The 8,446-nt window shown below is 41.5% G+C and overlaps 1 long non-coding RNA gene across 1 annotated transcript; it reads left to right on the plus strand.

Moving 5' to 3' along the window:
- Positions 1-1,785: 1,785 nt before the first annotated feature.
- LOC132779438 (uncharacterized) lies at positions 1,786-7,646 on the plus strand. Its single transcript, XR_009631799.2, has 4 exons — positions 1,786-1,840; positions 3,898-4,088; positions 4,670-4,742; positions 7,484-7,646. It is a non-coding gene; the product is annotated as an uncharacterized lncRNA (long non-coding RNA).
- The last annotated feature ends 800 nt before the right edge of the window (positions 7,647-8,446 follow it).

Consider the following 8,446-nt stretch of genomic DNA (forward strand, 5'->3'; position numbering starts at 1 on the left):
TGGCACACTTTTTAGACATGCTTCATTTCACAACACAATACTTCGGTTTTACTAGCAAATCAGATATTAAACAAACCCCTTGTAACAGATATGGAGACACACATAAAATGTAAAAGAGAAATGTATGGGGACACAACATATCTCATGAAAACCATAGACCCCGAGGTGTCTCATTATACAAAACTTACAATTGCAGCTGATACACAAACATGTCATTACACATAGACTGGAAAGCTTCATTTAGTGGCTACAAAGGGTAAGCTTACAGCACAGTAGCAAAGGGAGAAGAAGAAGAGGAGGAGGAGGCAATAGGTATAAAAAAAGAAGACAGGAGCAGAATTCAAAACAATCTTAACAGATTAGAGAGATGGGCCAAAACTAACAAAATGAAGTTCAGCGGTGACAAATGCAAGATACTCCACTTAGGCAGAAAAAAATGAAATGCAAATATACAGAAGGAGGGATGCGTGGCTCGGGAACAGTACATGTGAAATAGATATTGGAGTCCTTGTGGATAACAAGTTAAACATGAGCCAACAATGTGACACTGCAGCTAAAAAAGCCAATGGGGTTTTGGCCTGCATAAATAAGAGTGTAGTGTCGAGATCCAGGGAAGTCATGCTACCCCTTTATTCTGCCTTGGTTATACCACACCTGGAATACTGTGTCCAATTCTGGGCACCACAATTGAAGAGAGATATTGACAGCTGGAATGAGTTCAGAGGAGGACAACTAAAATGATCAAGGGTCTGAAGAACAACCCCTATGAGGAGCAGCTTAAAGAGGTAGGCCTGTTTAGCCTGCAGAAGAGAAGACTGAGAGGAGACATGATGAGGGCCATATATAAATATGTGAGGGGAAGTCATAGGGAGGAGGGAGCAAGCTTGTTTTCTGCTGCCCTGGAGACTAGGACGCGGAACAATGGCTTCAAACTACAAGAAAGGAAATTCCACCTGAACATTAAGAAGAACTTCCTGACTGTGAGAGCTGTTCAGAAGTGGAACTCTTTGCCCTGGAATGTGGTGGAGGCTCCTTCTTTGGAGGCTTTTAAACAGAGGCTGGATGGCCATCTGTTGGGGGTGCTTTGAATGCGATTTTCCTGCTTTTTGGCAGGGGGTTGGACAGGATGGCCCACAAGGTCTCTTTCAACTCTATGATTCTGTGATTCTATGACCTGGCTATATTGCTACAGTTAAATGTTCAAAGACAAAATAATCTTCTAGGGGCCCAGGGCAATGGTTGCTTCTTTGATTATGTCTGCAAGAATACAGATAGATGCTGCCTGGCCACCTTCAACCAGAGAGCCCCCCCCCCCCCCAAATGATCATGGGATTCCTAACCAACTGGAAAGTAAAGGGTTGGTGCTGAATATTTCTGTCTCAACAACCTTCAAAGATTGCCTGAGTGGTCACCAACAGGATTCCGGTCATATGTCCTTGAGTGGATGCCACACACTTGTTGCTTGTTTTAGCTGGAAGCTGGTTACAAGGCCTCTGTCCTTTTTGTCTTGAGAGGATGACAGAAAACAAACGAATAAGTCATTAATCACTCACATTTAACTCCCACCTACACCTCATCCCAAATGGAAACCAGTCCTTGCCAGCCTAATGTTTCCAAAGGGAAATGTTGAGCTGTCAAGGGGAGGAAGTGAACTTGGAGATTGTGTAGGTTTATCAGTGTGTCCACCATAAGTTGTGCACAGGTGGCAAAGGGGGAAGAGGAGGAGGAGGCGGCAATAGGTATAAAAATGCCCCAGAATCTTCCATAGAAAGACACAGAGATAAAGCCTTGAAGAATACCTACAGTGCTTTTTCGGTCTCCATCTTCCAAGAGTCTCAAGGTAAAAAAAACAACTGGGCATTCAATTGCCGAGAGGGAGAAAATAACCTCGGTTTTTTCCTCTAGGGAGGTATCTTTGGTGGTGGACATTGCAATCCAAGGCATTACCAGCTTCCATGGTTTGGGGAGAAAGGAAGGCAGTGAGTAAGGTTTTATGTGCTCTAACAGTAATCTTTTTAGCACGACTGTATTTCCAGAGCAGGGCACTGCATTTTCTTCTTCCCATTTCCATGGGTAATCTATCTTCTTATAGTTGCATCTCCAAATTGCTGTGGCATAACAGTAGCAAAAAAAAGGCATGTTATGTATTACAGTTAGAAATTTCTGACTTAAGTTATGGATCTGTAACCGCTTCAGAAACATTATGTTGTCACAACTGTGGCAAGGAGGTGGCCAAGATTCTAGATGCTGTTCTCCCAAATAGCTCAGCACCTTGGATAGATCCTTTAAAATTAAAGGACAAAGTGGAGTCTGTTCCCCAGTAACAGAGTAACCATTCAGAATTATTACGTTCGGAAGTTATGTAACATGACATGTGCAGATAACCTTGCCCTCTTTGAATCCTTATGCATTGGCTCATTACAGTGCCGATGAGCCTATAGATAGGACAAGATATGTATCTTTGCTGCTTCTTTGAGTCTTTAATGAGCAGAAAAGTAGCTTGGCAGAAAATTCAATGCATAATAAGAGAGGATCTTATTCCTTTTCAAGAGGGGGGTATCTATACTGTAGAATTAATGCAGTTTGACAGAACTTTAATTGACATGACTCAGCATTAAGGAATCAAGGGAATTCTTGTTTTACTAGCTCTTTAGCTTTCTTTGCCCAAGAGTGCTGCTTTGGTATGATTTAACGGTATTCACCAAACTACAAATCCCAGGATTCCATGACATAAACTGTGTTAATTATATAGTGCATAATGGTCAGTGTGAGGAAAATTTTGATTGAAGGATTCTAAGGCTAGACCAAAGTGTATATATTAGAGTTGGATAGGTACATTCGGAAGAGCCTGAAATCGGAAGAAAACAGGAATTTGAGCTTCTGAAGCAGTTTTGAACCATGCAAGAAAGGTGGGGGGGGGGGGGGAGAAGGGGGAATCCAAATTTGAACCATTTACCCTTTTTTCCAGAAATATTCCATAATGTTCAGATGTCTTCCAAGGTTATTTTGATTTTTACAACCATTAAACAACTTTGGTAAAGCTGAAAAAGTTTTAAACTCTCATGCTATCACTCCCTGGGTGACGCAAAGAGGGATGAGGTGGGCGTGGATAAGCACAGCCATTGTTGTAGTTTGTGAAGGCCAGGCCCTCAATGGTAGAGATTGCAATAGGCCCTGCTGTAAAACTACATTTCCCACACTGCCCAGCTGCTCATTAGCCAAAATGGCTGAAGGACCCAAAAATACTATAGCTGTCTATAGCAGTCTTTGTCTAACAAAGTTTCTGGAGTAGAACAACTACCTTCAAAGTAAAGACCACCTAATGAAACAGGAAATAACATTTTCAAACAGGAATAGATTTTCTTTATTATTAAAAATGTTTTTTTATAAAACCTTGGAAAATTCGCCAAAAACCCATGGATAAGTCAAAGGTTATGAAATTTGGTGAGCTAACAGTGGTACACGTGTTCTACCACTGTAGCAAGTTTCATCGGGATTGGTATAAAAATGAGGGTAGGAGGATCTCCCAGAACTTCCCCAGTGCCAGTGCTGTTGTTATCCTACTGCGCATGCGTGTCTGCCATTAACGAAGGGATTAGGAAGTTTCTGAAGTTTCTGAAATTTTTGAATTTTTTTTTAGAAATTCAGAAGTGACTTTAGAATCGAACCACCAGCACCCTCTACATCTGAAATGAGTTTTGAATCATTATTTTTGGATCAATCAAGTCTAGTATGTAACACATGTAACACTATACGTGTCCATTGAGAAACAATACTCTCTTGTTTATGGTTTTGGAAAGGAATTTACTCTTTAGAGACATGTGTATAGGCTGCAGCTATAGTAGTCATTCAGGATGGCTTTTCCCACTTGTCTCTTTCCTTCCTTTTGGTTTACAGATGAACACTCTGCATAAACGCTGGCTTACTGTAGTCACTCTCCTTTGCTGTCTGGGTGTGTTTCTCGGCCATTTTGAGGGTGTGGATGCACACATTGCCCCTAAATTCCCTGGTGAAGGTGCTTCAGTGGATGAACTGGTGCAGTTTTACAATGAAGTCCAGCAATTTCTCAACTCAGCCAACCGGCTCAGGTCAGTGGAATGGATTTCTCGGTTTCTAGGTCTCCCCTTTCTCTGAGAGCATTATGATGTCCTGCAACTAGAGATGCACAAGAATTTGAGTTTGGGTTTTTTATGGGTAGAAATGTGCAATTGGTAATTATCAGCACATTTTTATATTCAAATGTCTACAGTTTATTGGCTTGATCACACTACACTGTTATTGCACTAGTATTCCATTTTAACTGCCAACATGGCCAATGGTCACTTTCCCAAACTCTGGGGCAAATGTCCTACAAATCTCAACACTAGCACAGATTAGAGATGTACCTCCCAAGGGGAAAAAAACTTATATTTTCAGAAATAAACACACTTCTCCTTGGACATTATTTCAGAGTCTATAAGAGCCACGGGGGGGGGGGGGGGGGGGGACACCCCTATAAAATAGTTCCACTTACAAATGTGTGAAAGGCTTTTTATGACTGGACTCTACTTGCTCAAAATGTATACTAAGAAGATTTTTTTAAAGGCACCATTATAGGTTGATATATATATGTTATATGCTGGTCAAAGTCAGGATCCTATTTGAAAAGTCTGTGTTCATCTTTGCCCAGATATGGTAAACGATCCAGCGATCAGAAAGGGTGTGGAGATCCAGATGCTAATTTGGACTGCTACACATGAAAAGTAAGTTTCATTCTTTGGATAGTTTGTGCTGGATCGGTGTTTATGTTTCAGTGTTGAACACCGAAAGCATCCAATTTCTCTCTGTGTGTGAAATGGATCACTCCAAGTGTATCAAATACTTGTTCCAGGATGTTTTCTACATCTAAATTCTACATATACCTCAAACTGCCAAGGGGCAAACTATGGATTCCTAGCTCTTTCTTATGTGTCACTGCAGCCATTGGAGCCCCTGGTGGTGCAATGGGTTAAGCCCTTGTGCTGGCAGGACTGCTGACCAATAGGTCAGTGGTTCAAATCTAGGAAGAGTGGTTTGAGCTCCCTCTGTCAGCTCCAGCTCCCCATGGGGGAACATGAGAGAAGCCTCCCACAAAGATGGTAAAACATCAAACATCCCCTTTGCAACGTCCTCCTTACAGATGGCCAATTCTCTCACCACAAGCGACTTGCAGTTTTTTCTGACATGAAAAAAATTGCAGCCATTTAATTCTTATGTGTTCTATCCCAAGCCATCCTGGGCCAGTGTCTAACCTTCCTTTTTTGGGCAAGGTGATTGAGAAAGTAGTTACCCTCCAACTCCAGGCTGTCTTGGATGACACACACTTCCTTGACCCATTACAAACCAACTTCAGAGCAGGATATGGAGTTGATAATAATAAATAATAACAAATCTTTGTTTATATACCGCTCTATCTCCCCGAGGGGACTCAGAGCGGTTCCTAGGTAAAAATCACAAAACATACAAAGTAAAAACAACATAACCATAAGATTAACAAAACAAAATATGCATAAAAATTGTCACCATAACACACATATATTAAAAGTAATCCTGTATTGTCGAAGGCTTTCATGGCTGGAATCACTAGGTTCTTGTGGGTTTTTTCGGGCTACAGGGCCATGTTCTAGAGGCATTTCTCCTGACGTTTTGCCTGCATCTATGGCAAGCATCCTCAGAGGTAGTGAGGTCTGTTGGAATCCTGCCTGTTCAAGGCAATTTAAAAAAAATTAAAAGGCCGGGCCAAGATTTGTGCAAGCCCAAAAATTCTAGGGGCAGCTACTGCAATCAGCCAGAAACCCAACTGGCAACCATAACTCAGAAGACCTTTTCATCCCGAGCCCGAGGCTGTGGAATGACCTGCTAGAAGAGATTCAACAACTAGATCAGCCATTGGAATTTAAGACACAATTGAAGACCCATCTCTTCCAGCAGGCCTACCCAGTCTATTTTAAGTTGTGAATTTTAATCTACATTTTATCAGATTTTAAATGTATAATGTTTTGTCTCTTGTTTTAATGATGTTGTGTCCCGACTGGAGCTGCAGGGAGAGGCGGGTAATACATGTATTATTATTATTATTATTATTATTATTATTATTTACTGACACAAAAACACAGTATGTCACAGCAAACGAGATCTATATGCTGGATTTCATATCACAAAATCACAAGTCAAACACTTCTCAAGCGTCTAGGACTGTGTGATGTATTTTCGAATGATGCATGCGGATCCAAGTAAGGTGGCCTTTTGCAATTGACAGATCATGATTTTGTCAATGTTTATTGTTTCCAAATGCTGGCTGAGCTCTTTTGGCATGGCACCCAGTGTGCTGATTACCACTGGGACCATTTGTACTGGTTTATGCCAGAGTCTTTGCAGTTCAATGTTAAGGTCTTGATAACGGCTGAGTTTTTCCTGTTGTTTTTCGTCAATTCACCTGGTATGGCGACATCAATAATCCAAACTTTTTTTCTTTTCCACCATCGTGATGTCTGGTGTATTGTGTTCCAAAACTTTGTCAGTTTGGATTTGAAAGTCCCACAGTATTTTTGCGTGTTCATTTTCCTCTGCAGCTTTATGATCCCACCAGTTCTTTACTATTTATTTATTTATTTATTTGATGCACTTATTAACCGCCATTCTCAGCCCGTACGGGCGACTCATGGCGGTGTACAGTACACATAAAAAGACAATTACAAAAAGGCCAGTATCAACAACATATAACTATACAACAAATACAGACTACACAAAAATCCGCTTCGTCTCTCAGTGGAATCATAGCCAGTCTCATCTTCCTTGTACCATTCCAGTTCTCATTACCATATTGTTTGTTGCTTAGCACTTAATTAAATGCCCTCTCGAACAGCCAGGTCTTAAGGCTTTTTCGAAAGGACATAAGGGAGGGCGCCTGTCTAATGTGTGCCGGGAGAGTGTTCCACAGCCGGGGGGCCACCACCGAGAAGGCCCTCTCCCTCGTCCCCGCCAGCCTAGCCTGTGATGCAGGCGGGATCGAGAGAAGGGCCTCCCCAGACGATCTCAAGGTCCTCGTGGGCTCGTAGGCCAAGATGCGGCCTACGAGCCCACGATAATATACTACTGGCAGGTAGTATATTATTATTATTATTATTATTATTATTATTATTATTATATGCTGCTTATGACCTGGTTTACACTCCTGACTGGAGAAAGACTCTGGACTAGATATATTTTTGGTTTCATCTGACAAGGGGTTCCTTGTATGTTCCTATGCTTAGAATTCATTGAAGAAATAGCGTCCTATATTATCCTGGACAAAAAAAGGCTCAGCAGTAAAGTTGGTCCTAACACTAGGCAGAGTGAGGCAATAGCTTCCAATAGTGGTGCTGTGGTGAGGAAGAAATAGCATCTTAATGTAAACTGGAAATGAGAAATCCTGAGGTATCCCCTGCTAACTGCATCAACTAGATTCCTGAATTTCTTTTTTCAGGAACTTATCTTCAATGGACAAGATCAAGGAGACCACAAAAAAGTAACCACTACAAATCTTGACTACTTTTTGATTTTGCTGGCAATCCTCTTCTTGTTCCACTGATGTCCTTCTTCCAAGAACATGATATTCTTTTATGTAGCCTATATTTTCTCTTCATCAAATAAATATCAGAATAAATCATGATTCATATTGCAACAATTTTGGGCTTTAATGTATCCTTCCTTCTTATGATTATGCTTGGGAACACTTTTCTGTGCCACTTTGCACGTCAGTTGGCAAACATGTTGATGAAGTATTCCACTACAATTTAAAAATCCACGCTGAGAAAAATCTATCCTTTGATTAGTGATGTTAAAGCCTGTGGTCTGTGGACCACCAGTGGTCCTCAAGAACTAAAATATGGTCTGTGGCCTCACCATTACTACACCAGTGCAACAGGAGTGATAGGTCTCACAAAACCCTATTATAGTGCTGAGGCTTATTAAATATGGTTTTCTGTGGGCAAGAAGATGGCGACAACTGGATGGCATATGTTCTGTATCAAAAACTAGAACTGATGTGGTCTATCCAATGCAATTTTCTGAATCAGCACCCAAATAACCAAACCAAATCTAAAGTTGACCAAAAACTGATTCGTAACCCTTTTGGTTAGGAGCCCCCAGTGGCGCAGTGGGTTAAAGCACTGAGCTGCTGAACTTGCTGATTGAAAGGTTGCAGTTTTGAATCCAGGGAGCAGCGTGAGCTCCCACTGTTATCCCCAGCTTCTGCCAACCTAGCAGTTCGAAAACATATAAATGTGAGTAGATCAATAGGTACCGCTCCAAGGTAACGGCGCTTCATACAGTCACGCCGGCTACATGACCTTGGAGGTGTCTATGGACAACACCGGCTCTTTGGCTTAGAAATGGAGATGAGCACCAACCTCCAGAGTCAGACATGACTGGACTTAATGTCAGGGGA

The sequence above is a fragment of the Anolis sagrei genome, chromosome 6 (genome assembly GCF_037176765.1).
Source record: "Anolis sagrei isolate rAnoSag1 chromosome 6, rAnoSag1.mat, whole genome shotgun sequence".
Classification (NCBI taxonomy): Eukaryota; Metazoa; Chordata; class Lepidosauria; order Squamata; family Dactyloidae; genus Anolis; species Anolis sagrei.